Here is a 15411-nt window from a genome sequence, read left to right as displayed (position 1 = left end):
ATAAGTTTCAGGTAGATAATTGAAACAGATGATTGTACTTCAGTATAATTTTAGTGCCCTTTTCACCAGGAATATTTTTTATGACTTAAAAAGATTTTATAACTTAAAGGCAGTAGCTAAATTTGATTTAAATGCATTTCTTAGAACCTGTGTGTCCTTTTATATTTAGAGACCGAATCAAGAAAATTTTGAGGACCAGGTTAAATAATGGTGAATTTTTTAACTTTGTTTCCACTTAGTGGTGTTGACTTTAAAGTTATGTTCATTCATTTGATTGGCTTGGCAGGAATGAATAGAGAAGGCCTTCAGGAAGAGAAAATGTGAACAGACTATTTTACGTACATTCCATCCTATGGTAACCCCTTGAATACCCAATCATAACAATTTCTTGTTCTTTTTTAAAATAAGTTCCTTTTAGGGGCGCCTGGGTGGCTCAGTCAGTTGAGCGTCTGATTTGGCTCAGGTCATGATCTCACGGCTTGTGAGTTTGAGCCCCGCATCGGGCTCTGTGCTGACAGCTGGGAGCCTGGAGCCTGCTTCCGATTCTGTGTCTCCCCTCTCTCTGCCCCTCCCTCGCTCATGCTCTCTCTCAAAAATAAATAAACATTCCAAAAATAAATAAACATTCCAAAAAAAAAATTAAAAATAAATAAATAAAATAAGTTCCTTTTGTTGCAAAATATATCCCAGGTGTACAAAAAGTATGTATACATATGTATGTATATATTTGTATATGTATGATATATGTGATTTATACGTGTATGTATCATATGTGGTATATATGTACATATATTTTTAAAAGAGTATGAATGCTGTGATCATTGTATTTACCATCAGATTAAGAAACAAAACGTTTGCCTCCTTCTTCCAGAGGTAGCCTCTGTTCTGATCTGTTAATCTTTCTCTTGCTTTTTAAAATAAACTTTACATACAGGGCGCCTTGGATGGCTTCAGTTGGTTGAGCATCTGACTTCGGCCTAGGTCATGATCTCGCCGTTCTCGAGTTCGAATCCCATATCAGGCTCTGTGCTGACAGCTCACAGCCTGGAGCCTGTTTCAGATTCTGTGTCTCCCTCTCTGTCTCTGCCCTTCCCCCACTCATGCTCGCTCTCTCTCTCTCTCTCTCTCTCAAAAATTAAAATAAACATTGGGGCGCCTGGGTGGCGCAGTCGGTTAAGCGTCCGACTTCAGCCAGGTCTCGATCTCGCGCTCCGCGAGTTCGAGCCCCGCGTCAGGCTCTGGGCTGATGGCTCAGAGCCTGGAGCCTGCTTCCGATTCTGTGTTTCCCTCTCTCTCTGCCCCTCCCCCGTTCATGCTCTGTCTCTCTCTGTCCCAAAAATAAATAAACGTTGAAAAAAAAAATTAAAAAAAAAAAAAAATTAAAAATTTTAAAAAATAAGCTTTACATATATATACACACAAATATACACATAGACACAAATGCACACACACAGTGGACATATACACAGATAGCCATCCTAAACAATATTTTTGATTTTGATTGAGTAGTGTTAACAACAAAATTCTCATGCAAATAGTGAGCATGTTTCAAAGTTTTATTTAACTGTTATAGAGAGTGCCACAAAGAGCTGGTTTTGAGAGGATTTAAAGAATATATGTAGTCCACAGGGAAAGAAAGGAATGTCTGAACAAAATTGCCAAGTTAGATATAATTGGTTAATGTTCTACACAGCAACGAAATCATAATGCCTTTGGGATTACTCTTTCCTACAAGGCTCTAAAAATCATAACCCCTTATTAATTCTCCAGTTAAACCTTATAGGACTATAAACCGTGTCTTTATTAACAATGAATTTTTCGGGGCGCCTGGGTGGCGCAGTCGGTTAAGCGTCCGACTTCAGCCAGGTCACGATCTCGCGGTCCGGGAGTTCGAGCCCCGCGTCGGGCTCTGGGCTGATGGCTCAGAGCCTGGAGCCTGTTTCGATTCTGTGTCTCCCTCTCTCTCTGCCCCTCCCCCGTTCATGCTCTGTCTCTCTCTGTCCCAAAAATAAATAAACGTTGAAAAAAAAAATTTAAAAAAAAAACAATGAATTTTTCATTAAGTAAACTATGATAACGAAGTTCTTTTCCCCTGAGTGTAGATGAATTCCAAACAGACTTATTAGAAAATACTAGAGCTTTCTAAATTTGAGATTAAAATTTTGTTTTACAATTGTAAGTACAAACCTGAGTGTGTAAGGAAAGGACAATATTGTCATTATTATAGATGGAGTTTTCCAGGAAGAGATGAGCAGAAGAGAATGACTTCAGCTTCCCTGACCATTTATAGGGGGACTTTCGGTGGAAGTTAATGAGTAGTGTCATGAGTGAGTCCTAGGAAATGAACCACACAGTAGGGCATCTGGAAGGCTCTAGTGTGGGCCTCATACAAGGCACACCTTGTTTTATTGTGCTTTGCAGATACTGTCTTTTTTTTTGTTTTGTTTTGTTTTTTTAAACAAAGTGCAGGTTTGTGGCAACCCTGTGTGGAGCAAGTCTATCAGCACCATTTTTCCAACGGCATTTGTTCACTTCATGCCTCTGTGTCACATTTTGGTAATTCTTGCAATATTTCAAACTTTTTTGTTACTATATGTGTCATGGTGATCTGTGATTAGTGATTGCAGCTTGCTGAATGCTCAGATGATGGTTTACATCTTTAGCAATGAAGTCTTTTCAAATTAAAGTATGCACCTTGTTTTTTAGACATAATGCCATCGCACACTTAGTAGGCTACGGTATAGTGTAAACGTAACTTTCATATGCACTTGGGAAACAATAATTCATTGGACTCATTTTATTGGGATATTCACTTCATTGCCACAGTCTGTACGGAATGTATAATATCTCCAGGGTCTGAAAGGACAGCAGAAGCGCAGGCAGAGGGCATGGGCTGCTCTGTATTTTCTGCTGTTCAGCTCACTGTGGCTTGCCCAGAGTTAACAGCGTGGCTCAAAGCAGAACCTTTCTGCCCCGGGGCATGAATGGCCTCTGCTGGTGCAGCTGCGGGGCTTTGAAGGCGAGCAGGAACTGTGTCACCGTATGGTCAAGATCAAACCAAGCCCAGCTGGGTACAGATAGGAATCTGGGCCAGGTTTCGGGGCGTTCAGTCCTCAGGTTAAACAGCTGGTGTGGCACCGGGGACATGTCTGTCTCAAGTTACACTACTTCAGTCTGACCCGCTTATCCTCCTTGTCTGGGGCACAGCTGGAACCTCTTTAGGTCTCCTGGGTTGGATCTTTCCTGTATCCTGGATTCTCTCTTTTAAAAGTTATTTTTGGGGCACCTGGGTGGCTCAGTAGGTTAAGCGTCTGACTTTTTTTTTTTTTAATCATCTGACTTCTTTTAAAAAATTTTTTTAACGTTTATTTATTTTTGAGAGACAGAGAGATAGAGCATGAGCAGGGGAGTAGCAGAGAGAGAAGGAGACACAGAATCTGAAGCAGGCTCCAGGCTCTGAACCGTAAGCACAGAGCCCTATGTGGGGCTTGAACTCACAGACCACGAGATCATGACCCGAACTGAAGTCGGACGCTTAACCGACTGAGCCACCAGGCGCCCCATCATCTGACTTGATTTTGGCTCAGGTCATGATCTCATGGTTCATGAGATCGAGCCCTACATGGGGCTACGTACTGACAGTGTGGAGCCTGCTTGGGATTCTCTCTCACCCTCTCGCTGCCCCTCCCCTGCTCTTTCTCTCTTTCAAAATAAATAAACGTTAAAAAAATATTTTTATTATTGAAGTATAGTTGACATACAAGTTACATTAGTTTCAGGGGCACAACCTAGTGGTTTAACAATTCTGTACATAGTGCTCGCCACAATAAGTGTAGTTACCATCTGTCACCAGACAAACTTATAATCTTATCAACTCTATCCCTTATGCTATACTTTTCATCTCTTGACTTGCTTTATAACTGGAAGTTTGTGTCCTTTTTCTTTTATTGATTTACTCTCTCTAATGGCGCTCAAACTCCAGTAGCTTCTTGACAAGAAGAGTTACATTGTTTGGAGACCTTGCCTGTCTGAATATGTTTTGATTCTATCCTCATACTTGACTGATACTTTGTCAGGTAATAGAATTTCGGTTGAAAATAATTTTCTTTTAGAATTTTGAAGTTCCCTCTGCTTCCAGTATTGCTGTTGAGAATTCCAAGCATTATGATTCATGATAATTAGTATTTGACCTGCTTTTTTTTTCTGTCTCCAAACTTATAGAATCTCCATATTGACCACATTGTTTTGAAATTTAAAGTGATGTATCTTTAAAAAAAAAATTTAAATGTTTATTTTTGAGAGAGAGTCAGAGCATGAGTGGTGGAGGAGCAGAGAGAGAGGGAGACACAGAATATGAAGCATGTGGGGCTTGAACTCACAAACCGCGAGATCATGACCTAAGCCAGATTGGACACTCAACCGACTGAGCCACCCAGGCACTCCTAAAATGATGTATATTAGTATAGGTCTATTTGCATCCATCAAGTTGAGTATTTGATGGACCCTTTAAATCTGGATATACAGTAACTTCTGGGGAAATTCTCATGAAATATTTTGTTATTTTCTCCCTTCTATTTGCTTTGTAGTCTTTCTTCTGAAATACCCGTTATATGGATGTGAACATTGTAAAGGTCTTCTAATTTTCTTATCTGTTTTCCATCAGCTACTTATTACTCTCTGCCCAGTTTATGTACCAGAAACCATAGCCTTGGGAGGTTTAAAGCTCAACAGTGCTGGCACATAGCAACTAATCCTTAGATTTTCTTAACACTGATTTCCCAACCTTTCTATTTGGATTAAAAAAAAAATGTTTTCCAGGGGCGCCTGGGTGGCTCAGTCAGTTGAGCAGCTGACTTCGGCTCAGGTCATGACCTCATGGTTTGTGAGTTCGAACCTCGCATAGGGCTAGGGCTGTCAGCACAGAGCTCACTTTGGATTTTCTGTGCCCCTCCCCCCACTGCCCCATCCCCGCTTGTGCTCTTTCTCTCTCTCAAAAATAAATAAAAAAATATTAAATTTTTTTTCCATGATCATGTTTTTTATTTCCAAAGGCTATTTTTTAGTCTCTGAGTGTCTCTCATGATAGCATCCTATTCTTATTTAATAGATGCAATATGTTCTCTCATCTCTGAGGTTATGATGATCTTGTTTTAACTTTTCTTTCTCCGCATAGTTCTGCAGCTTCCCATTTGGAAGGAAGAGATCTGGCTGCCAGTCTCCCGAGCCAGAGCAGAGGAACAGTAGTCCCTCCTGTCCAGTTTTTGGTACTTCCGTCCTGCCGGTCATCCCCAGATCCAGAACACAAGCAATGGGGCGGAAACACCTTAGACTTCTGCCAGGATATGGAGGAAGCATTTGGCACCATCAAGAAAGAAAGGACAGGCTCTGGGGACCTAACCTTCTAACTGCTTCCCCCGTGTCTTTCCTGGGTTGCTTCTCAGCTTTCCCCGCCGCTGGCTTGGGAACCCCGCTCTCTGGGGCGTGCTGTCAGTTACCATTGCCTGGCAGCTTGCCAGATTTGAAGATTTCATTGCTGTTTCATTGCTGTTGCTTCTTTTCTCTTCCTTTCTCCTTGTCATTAGGAGTTTATGACTTTTTAAAAACTCCCTTTGTTGTAGTTTTAGTGGAGCTCAGGAGTGAACAAAATGGAGATGCGTGTGTGCAGGCGGCTGTCTCCGCCAGAAGGAGGAACAGTTTCTCTGGACCCAAGAGTCCTAGTGGTATTGCCAGGAACAGTGTTTGCTACAAAGTAACCGAATGTATGTGAACCCTCTTTTTGGTAAGGAGTTGTTGAAGGTATGTATGAAGTAATCACAGTTGCTGTGATTAATTCTCCCTTTCTAGGGATGTGCTGTCGTCACCCCAGTTTACATACCAGAAAACCACAGCGTAGGGAGGTTTATAAGGAGGTTTAAAGCTCAAACAGCACTGGTACATAGCACCTATTCCCTAAAGAGTAGAATGGATACATAACCTGGCCAAGTAGGCACAGCTGGGAAGAGGCTGGACATGGGATCGGGCCCAAGCCAGAGTTCACTCCAAAGTCTGTACTTTTTTTTTTTTTTTTTTTTTAAATAACTAGTTAATTAATTTGAAGTAAGCCCTATACCCATTGTGGGGCTTGGACTCACAACCCCAAGATCAAGAGTTGCATGCTCTACCGACTGAATCACCCTGCGGTCCTCAAAGCCTGTACAGTTTGCTGCTTCTGTATGGTTAATGCTGGAAGATAGTAATTCCTTTGAACCTTTTTTTTTTTTTTTAATGTTTATTTATTTTTGAAGGAGAGAGAGACACAGTGTGTGTGTGGGGCGGGCGGGGGCGGAGAGAGAGGGAGACACAGAATCCCAAGCAGGCTCCAGGCTCTGAGCTGTCAGCACAGAACCCAATTAGGGGCTCAGACTCACAAACCACAAGATCATGACCTGAGTCGAAGTTGGACGCTTAACCAACTGAGCCACTCAGGTGCCCTGGGTGTGTGTGTGTGTGTGTGTGTGTGTGTGTGTGTGTGTAATATTATAGATATATATTAAACTCATATATCTATTATAGACATATATTTCTATATCGTATGTAGTATATATGATCATAGATTATATATTGTATATCTAATATACATATCTGTGTTAGACATGTAAAATATTTGAATATATTTGTGTCTATAAATAAATCTAAACATTAATATATATATTTTATATATATATATATATATATATATATATATATATATATATGTAAGATTTAGGGGCTTGCCTAACAGTAGGTATTCAACAAGTATTGGCTTCCTTCTCCCTTCCTTTTTTTTGTGGCTGGAGGTACAGTGTCAAGATGGCAGGAGATAAGAAAGCTGTGTTAGGGAAAAGTTGCAAGTACCCTGTACCTTTTGGAATTTATCTCACCAGCTATTAGAATGAATGGCATGATCCAATCTGGGTTTTAGAAACTTCTGGCAGAATATGGACTTGGGGAGGAAGGAGGAGGATTTTAAGAAATAACATATTTGACAATATTGTCACAGCAGAACTGATTTCCCTCACCCAAATGATGTTTTTTATGACCATCAGTTTAGATAAACCTAGGTATAAAGTTGCTTCTGTTTCTTTTTGTGACAGGACAAGGAGACATGTATGCACTTCACATTCTGAAAGCTCTAATAGTTAGAGTCAGTCTTTCAACAAGTGTTTGCCTAGTGTATTTCAGGCACTGTGCTAGGCCCTGGGAATGCTACAGCGAGCCAAAGTAGACTTAGACTGTCCTTCATGGAGCTGGGTCTCTACAGGGGGAGGTAAATATTAATCAAATAATGAGGTTAATAGTGCAGGACTAGGGGGATTATTAGATCTGGTTGCGGAGTTAGGAAGTCATGAAAATCAGTATCATGTGAACTGGTCTGTCTTTCCACTCTTACCCCCTACAGTCTGTTCTCCCACAACAGCCTAAGGGATCCTTTTTAAATCTAAGTCACTCTGCTCAGCACTCTAATGGCTGTCTATTTCGGTCAGTAGGAACCAGAGTTCTCACAGTGGCCTATGAGGCTTTGTAATCATCCTTCCTTGCCTCTCTGCTACCTCTCTGATCTTGTTTTCTCCTCCTCTCCCCTCTCACTCACTCTGCCTCAGCCACACTGGCCCTGCGGTGCTACTTGAATACCCAGACGCTGTCTTAGGGCCTTTGCCCCTGCTGCTGTTCTCTCTGATAAACATCCACAGGGCTGACTCTCTCTCTCCCTTCGTCTTTGCTTAGCTGGTGCCTTCTCAGCGGAGTCTGCCTTGACCACCAGTTTGACATTTCTGCCGGCCCCACGATCGCCTGCACTCCCGATGCTCCTTACTCTGCTCGTTTATTCCCCCCACGGCACTTACTGCTTTCTAGCATCGTATATAATTTACTTTAAAAATTATGTTTAGGGGCACCTGGGTGGCAAAGTCGGTTGAGCATCTGACCTGATTTTGGCTCATGTCATGATCTCACGATCTGTGAGATTGAGTCCCGTGTGGGGTTTTGCATTGACAGCATAGAGCGTGCTTGGGATTCTCTCTCTCTCTCTCTCTCTCTCTCTCTCTCTCTCTGTGTCTCTCTGTCTCTGTCTCTTCCCCTCCCCTCCCCTGCTCACACTCTTTCTCACTCTCAAAATAAATAAATACACTTAAAAAAATGATGTTTATTGTTTTCCACTCACATACTAGGCTCCACATAACTAGTGCTTTTTATTTGTTCTTTGATGTATATTAACTGTCCGGTTCCTGGTATGTAGCAGGCACTGTAAATAAACATTGAACGAGGAAGTGAAAGCTGATATTTGAGTGAAAAAGTGCTAACTAAGCTGACGTCTGTGGTGTGAGTAGGAGTTAACTAGGTGAGCTGGGAACGGAGAGGTATCAGACAGAGGGTGTGTGGGTTTTCGGTGGGGTGATTTAGCAAGTATGGGATACCAAAAGAGAAGCCAGGATGCCTGGAAAGAGTCAGGAGAAGTGTGAGAGGAAGCTGGGGCCAGTAAGGCCTGGGCTGTACTATAGAGTTTTGTCTTTATCTTACAATACACTGGAGGGAAATTAAAGGTCTTCAGCAGGAGGGAAATACGAGAGTTGTGCCTTTTTTTTTTTAATTTTTTTTTTTCAACGTTTATTTATTTTGGGACAGAGAGAGACAGAGCATGAATGGGGGAGGGGCAGAGAGAGAGGGAGACACAGAATCGGAAACAGGCTCCAGGCTCTGAGCCATCAGCCCAGAGCCTGATGCGGGGCTCGAACTCACGGACCGCGAGATCGTGACCTGGCTGAAGTCGGACGCTTAACCGGCTGCGCCACCCAGGCGCCCCGAGAGTTGTGCCTTTTTATTTTTTTTTTTTTTAATTTTTTTTTCAATGTTTATTTATTTTTGGGACAGAGAGAGACAGAGCATGAACGGGGGAGGGGCAGAGTGAGAGGGAGACACAGAATCGGAAACAGGCTCCAGGCTCCAGGCTCCGAGCCATCAGCCCGGAGCCTGACGCGGGGCTCGAACTCCCGGACCGCGAGATCGTGACCTGGCTGAAGTCGGACGCTTAACCGACTGCGCCACCCAGGGGCCCCGAGTTGTGCCTTTTTAAAAACAGTCCTTGCAGCTGCAGTATGGAGGACATATTGATGGAGGCAGGAGTGGATGTGGCTAGGTGAGTTGGGAGGCCGCCGTCGTGGAACAGGTGAGGGGGGGGAGTACTTGGGTCATGCGGTGCTGGAGGCGGACTGAAGTAAGGAGGCTTAGTCGGGTGGTGGATTGGATGTCAGAGGGAAGAAAGAAGCAGCAGGGATGACCCCTGGGTTTCTGGCTTGTAAAACCGGATGGATGGTCCGTTCATTCATTGCAGGGAATCCTGGAAGGGGATCAGGTTTGGAGGGGGAGATCATGAATTTGGGTCCTGACCTGTTGATTTTGAGGTGATTTTGAGACAGCCAGGAGATGTCATGCGGGTAATTGGATATTTCAGGCTGTGAATCAACGGCATTGAGCAGTACTGGAGGGGAGGATTCACCAAATAACCCACATTTTGAATAATTAAAAGTTAACAAGGATATTACTGGGGGAGATTATTGTATAGTTATGAAATTAAAGTCTCTTTAGAAGTCAATGCTCCCCATCCTTTACTTTGATTTTAGATTTAAGTCTTTTGCCAAAATTGGTGGTGCTGGCTAAATTTTACTCTTGTTACATGTGATTTACAAGTCAGAAGGCAAAGAAGCCTTCCCTGATGTAAAGTATGTAAAATGTCTTTTCCAGAAGTGCTTAGATCTCTGAATAATTCATGCTCTTGGATTTTAAGGCCCATAAAATATTCACACTGTGAGTGCCTAGAAACCAGGTTTATAGCAACCCAAGAAGAAAAGCTGTTCTTTAGACTCCTTTGGCAAGGTTGGAATCAGGAGCAATCACCATCATCATTGCAGACCTCACTGGACCGCTTTCTTCTGTTTCCAGATGATCACATTGTTCCTCTAAATTGCGTCCATTTCTCTCCTATCTTGTTCTTGCTTTCTTCACTACAGGCAGCGGAACAATAACTTTCTCTTTATGAAATCTGAAATGACAGAAATACTGTGAAAGTCTCTGATGATGCGCAGCAGTTCAGCATGATGGTCTTGTAAGCAGATTTGGGGGCCACATCTAAACTTCAGTGGAGACCCTGGCTTGCCTCCTGGCTAGCTGCGTGACCTCGGGCAAGTTAACCAATTCTCTAAACCTTTTCACCAGTGTGAGGTAATAATCGCAACTGCCTTAGAGCGTTTGTGAGGATTGAAGAGAATAGTCCATGAATAGGGTTCTTCTGAGCCTGGAGTGGAGTGGTCTGTAAAGAGCATTGCACCTAGACACATCCTGTAACTAACAGCTAGTAGTCCTGATCAGGGTGGGGAAGACACACACTTCACGTTTGTTTCATTCGACTCAGCTTGTTTTGCTCTGGCTGTGTGGACTTAATTAGCACCTTGAATGACAAGTGTATTTTGTTAATCTCCTGATTTTTTGGCAATAGATTTTTTAATGATACAAATTATAATTTAATTTAACAAAATGTTAATTGATTTCTCTGCTGGTTTGTAAATCCCCTGATGATGAGGGCTAAGTTTTATTCATCTTTATTTTCCCCACCGTGCCTTGCTTGTAGGAGGTGTTCTGTAAATATTCAGTACATGCTCTGGAGGAGTTTTGTGCGGATTAAATACCATTGTATCCGTAGGTCTGCTATAGTGCGTGCACACAGTAGTTCAGGGAAAAAAGGACATGAGTCAGAGATGAACATTGAATCAATCCTCAGTCCTCCTCCACATCTTCTCCCTGAGATACCTTAACTGCCCCATGACTTCAGTTGCCACTTCATTACTGTGAGCCTCTAATCTGTACATCTGTCTTAAACCACTCTTTCAGTTTCTGTACATCTGTCTATGTGATCTCTACCTGAATGTCCTTTAGTCCTATCAAATACATTATGCTCAGATTCCTCTCTCCCTTTCTCCCTTTCGTGTTTTGGCTAATGGCGTCTCACCATCCGTCGGGCCCCCAGCCACAATCTTAGCTTCTCCTTGCCTGTTGATGATGCCACTTTAGTAGTCCTCAAATAAAAACCCTTTCTTTAGCCTGCACCAGTATGGCTTCGGTATGCATCCTTCTTCTCTCCCTGTCTAGAGTGAGGGCCACCTTCTTTTCACATTTCTCTTCAGTCTCTCTCATCCACACTGTTGCTGCCAGCATTATCTTTCTAAATTCACAGAGATGATCTTGTCATTTCCCTGTTTACAAGCTCATAATTTTGCACATTTTATTCCTCCTTTTTCATCTGCCAAACTTTTATTCATGCTTCAAAACCCAGTTAAGTTTGTTCTTTATCTGTCGAACTTTCCTCAGCTCTTCCTGGCAAGTACTGTCCTGTAATATTTGTTTCATATTTCTCTTATAGCACTTCTGCATTATAGCTCATAGTGTATGTCTATTGCAGGACCTATTGTAATGCAGTTATTTGTTCTGACACTGTCCCTATCTAGACTGTTTTCTGTATCGATTGCCTCAATCGTTTTTATACATTCAGTACCTAATGCTAGCGGAGAAATGGAAGAACAAATAGGTGGTAGTGTAAAAATTTGGTTAGTGGAAAAATTTCTGAATTAGATGTTATTTGGGACTTTGATGCATATGGAAATTTCTCAGACCATGTCTGTATGTTGAAGTGTCTAGTTGTTTTCTCCTCTTCCTTTTGCAAGTGTCCTTGGGTTTCCTAAGCTGAGTTTTTGGAAATGAAATTTTGACAGTTGAATCACTTAAAATGCCCTCTGACAAGGACTTGTATTTCCTTTTATAAAGAGTTACCACTCTTAGTATTAGGAATAATTGCTGTCTAATGTATTGCAAGACTTATGGGTCAGACCAGTAATCCATTAGTTCAGTTCACTAATCTTTTTTTTTTTTTTTTTTAAGTTTTATTTATTTATTTTTGAGAGAGAGAGGGAGAGCGAGTGTGAGCAGGGAAGGGGCAGAGAAAGAGGGAGAGAGAATTCCACACGGGCTTTGTGCTAGCCTGACACTGGGGCTTGAACTCACAAAGAGTGAGATGCTTAACAAACTGAGCCACTCAGGCGCCCCAGATCTTTTCTTTTTGTTTACTTGGTACTGGGGTCAGTTTTGTGGGAGAACATACCAATAATTTCCTTGACCTCAAAAGTCTTAAGTGTATTAAAAACAGTTACAGACATAATACATTGTATAAGAGGTTTCTCAACAGGCAAGAAGAATCAGCACTTCATTGTGTTAATTATAATAACTTTTTAATGTTTTATTTATTTTTGAGAAAGAGAGACAGAGTACGAGCGGGGGAAGGGCAGAGAGAGAGGCAGACACAGAATCCGAAGCAGGCTCCAGGCTCTGAGCTGTCAGCCCAGCTCGAACCCGCGAACCACGAGATCGTGACATGAGCCAAAGTTGGATGCCTAACCAACTGAGCCACCCAGGCACCCCTAATTATAATAACTTGTTAATGTTTATTTATTTTTGAGAGAGAGAGACTCTCTTCCCATTTGAGAGTGTTCATTCTTAATATACTAGTCCTTTCCCCTCACTTTCCTACACGTTTCCCAGAGTGACTGGGCTCTTGGTGCCTCAGCTCCTTTTCTCCTCAAAGTCCTTCTTTTGGTTTCTTGTTACGACTCAGTGAAACCCAAATCCAGGGAGACCGTTAATCTGCAGTGTGATCTGGCCCTTACCTGTCACTCTTCAAACTTATTCCAAGCCACCTTGCTCCACTAACTTTACTGTGTCCTGATTCTCTTTGGTACCAGCTAATTCTTCCTTGCTGGCCCCACAGAGACGTAGGGACTTTTGTATATAATTTTCCCTCTCCCTGCTCTATCCCTTTTGTTTCTCCTTAATCTAAGTAACTTTACTCAGCTTTTAAATTTTCATACGTTTTAAGATCTTAGCAAGGATTACGTCTTCATAGAGACTTTCCCTGATGACCCTTTCCAAAATAAGTCTCCCCTTTATTCTCTATTAGGATCCTGCGCATTTCCTCCATAGTAATTATTTGTATTACTTTGTTCGATGTTCCTCTTGTCCTGACCCTCCAATTTAAGCCCCAGACGGGAGGAGATCATGACAGTTCAGAAACCATTGTATGCAAATAGCTATATATTTTCTGCTTATAGAACTATTTATAATTAGATTAATATATAGGAAATGAATTTGATATAGTAGGGAATAAGACTTGTTTTAATTTCAGACATTGTCTTAAATTCATGATGACCTTCTCTATTAACCAGTTAACGTTTAATGTTTGATAACAATTCGTTACCATATTTCCATTAATAGCGATAAAATGCAAGACTTCAGTGTAGCTAGTGTATCTGAATGATAAACTTCTGAAAACATTTTGTGGGTAAAATTTATCTACTGTAAAATACACACATCTTAAAGTGTACACTTCAATGACTTTTGATAAGTGTATGTACCTGTATAACCACTATCCCAATTACGATCTAGTACATTTCTGGGACACCTAGGTGGCTTAGTCGGTTAAGGGTCCGACTTCGGCTCAGGTCATGATCTCGCGAGTCGTGAGTTTGAGCCCCATATCAGGCTCTGTGCTGACAGCTCAGAGCCTGGAGCCTACTTTGGAGTCTGTCTTCCTCTCTTTCTGCCCCATCCCAGCTCGTACTCTGTCTCTCAAAAATGAATAAACGTTAAAAAAAAAAAAAAAGATATGGAACATTTCTATCACTCCCAGAAAGCTCCCTTGCAGTCAGTCCTTACCCCTATAGGCAAGCACTGTTCTGATTTCTTGGACTAGTGATTAATTTTGCCTCTTCTTAAGCTACATTTAAATGGAATCATACAGTATACACTATTTTATGTCTGCTGACTTTCACTTAAATCGTGTCTTTGAGGGTTTGTTTGTTTGTTTTTTCTGTTGGTTGTATGTTCATTCTTTTTCATTGTGGAACAGTATTCCATTGTATGGATTGCTCATAACTTGTTTATCCATCCTTTTGTTGATGAACATTTAGGCTGTTTCAGTTTGGGGCTATTGTGAATAAAACTGTTAAAAACCTCCTTCTATAAGTCTTTCTTATGTGTGGATAATGTGTTTTTACTTCCCTTGGCCAATACTTGGGAATGGAATTGCTGGGTTATAGGGAGGTTTTTTTTTTTTTTTTTTAATGTTTTTGTTTTTTGTTTTTTTTAATTTTTAAGACAGAGAGAGACAGAGCATGAGCGGGGAGGGGCAGAGAGAGAGGGAGACAGATTTCGAAGCAGGCTCCAGGCTCTGAGCTGTCAGCACAGAGCCCGATGCAGAGCTCGAACTCACAAACTGTGAGATCATGACCTGAGCTGAAGTCGGAGGCTTAACCAACTGAGCCACCCGGGTGCACCTAGGGAGGTTTATTTTTAACTTTATAAGAAACCTTCACCAGAAATGTATGGGATCTCCAGTTGCTCTACAACCTTACCAACATTTAGTATTGCCAGTCGTTTAAATTTTAGCTATCCTGGTGGATGTGAGATGTTATGTCATTAATTTGCATTAATTCATTAATTTTAAGTCTTTTTTCCCATTTCAAGTTTATTCAAGTCTTTTGCGTACTTTTTATTGCCTATATTTTATCTTTTTATTTCTGGTGTTTAATTCCTTCTGTATTATAGATACAAGTTCCTTGCCAGATATTTGTTTTGCAAATATTGCTTCCCAGCTTGTGTTTCCAGTGTTTGGACCTCCTATAATATATTACTTGTACTTATTTTTCAGAATAACTGGATCTATTACTTTAATTTTAGAGGTATTTCACCTGAATCCATATTTAAGCATATTATTTGAAAATATAACCCAGATACTATTTAGATACAAGTTCATCTTTATGAAATGCTATATAGACAATGTTATAATTTTTGCTTCACATAGTTATCTTTTAGGTCAAAGAAGAAAAGATAGTCTTTTGTATTTACCTACACATAGATCATTTCTGGTATTCTTCAATGCTCCCTGTAGATCTGAGATTCATCTGATGTCATTTCCCTTCAGCCTGAAGAATTTCCTTTAGCATTATTTTTAGCGCAGATCTGGTGATGAATTATGTTTTTGTTTACCTGAAAATATTTTTATTTTATCCTCATTTTTATAAAAAAGCTTTATTGAAATATACATATGATAACATTCTGCTAGTTTAAGTGTACAATTCAGTTATTTTTAGTATATTTACAGAGTTGTGTAGTCATCACCATAGTTTTATTTCCTTAAGTTTTTATTTAGGTTCCAGTTAGTTGACATACAGTGTAATGTTAATTTCAAGTGTATAATTTAGTGATTCAAGACTTGCATACAACACCCAGTTCTCATCACAGGTGCCCTCCTTAAACCCCATCACCTATTTCCCCCAACCCCCTACCAGCCTCCCC

At 41.1% G+C, this 15411-nt stretch overlaps 1 protein-coding gene across 7 annotated transcripts in view; it reads left to right on the top strand.

The window, feature by feature from the left end:
• Positions 1-15411, top strand: part of TMEM50B (transmembrane protein 50B) — a 35346-nt gene that overhangs the window by 1843 nt on the left and 18092 nt on the right. The window contains exons 1-2 of one of the 7 annotated variants that reach the window (XM_030329225.1): positions 9201-9210; positions 9832-9838. The exons of 5 other annotated variants lie outside the window; for them this stretch is intronic. The gene's annotated coding sequence lies outside the window, so the exon portion shown is untranslated. Of the gene's footprint in view, positions 1-9200; positions 9211-9831; positions 9839-9874; positions 10194-15411 lie in introns of those variants that run through there. One more of the 7 variants, XM_030329223.1, reaches the window with a different exon arrangement.

The sequence above is a fragment of the Lynx canadensis genome, chromosome C2 (assembly GCF_007474595.2).
Source record: "Lynx canadensis isolate LIC74 chromosome C2, mLynCan4.pri.v2, whole genome shotgun sequence".
Classification (NCBI taxonomy): domain Eukaryota; kingdom Metazoa; phylum Chordata; class Mammalia; order Carnivora; family Felidae; genus Lynx; species Lynx canadensis.
The sequence above is the reverse complement of the archived record's forward strand: the minus strand, read 5'-3'. Positions and strand labels throughout refer to the sequence as shown.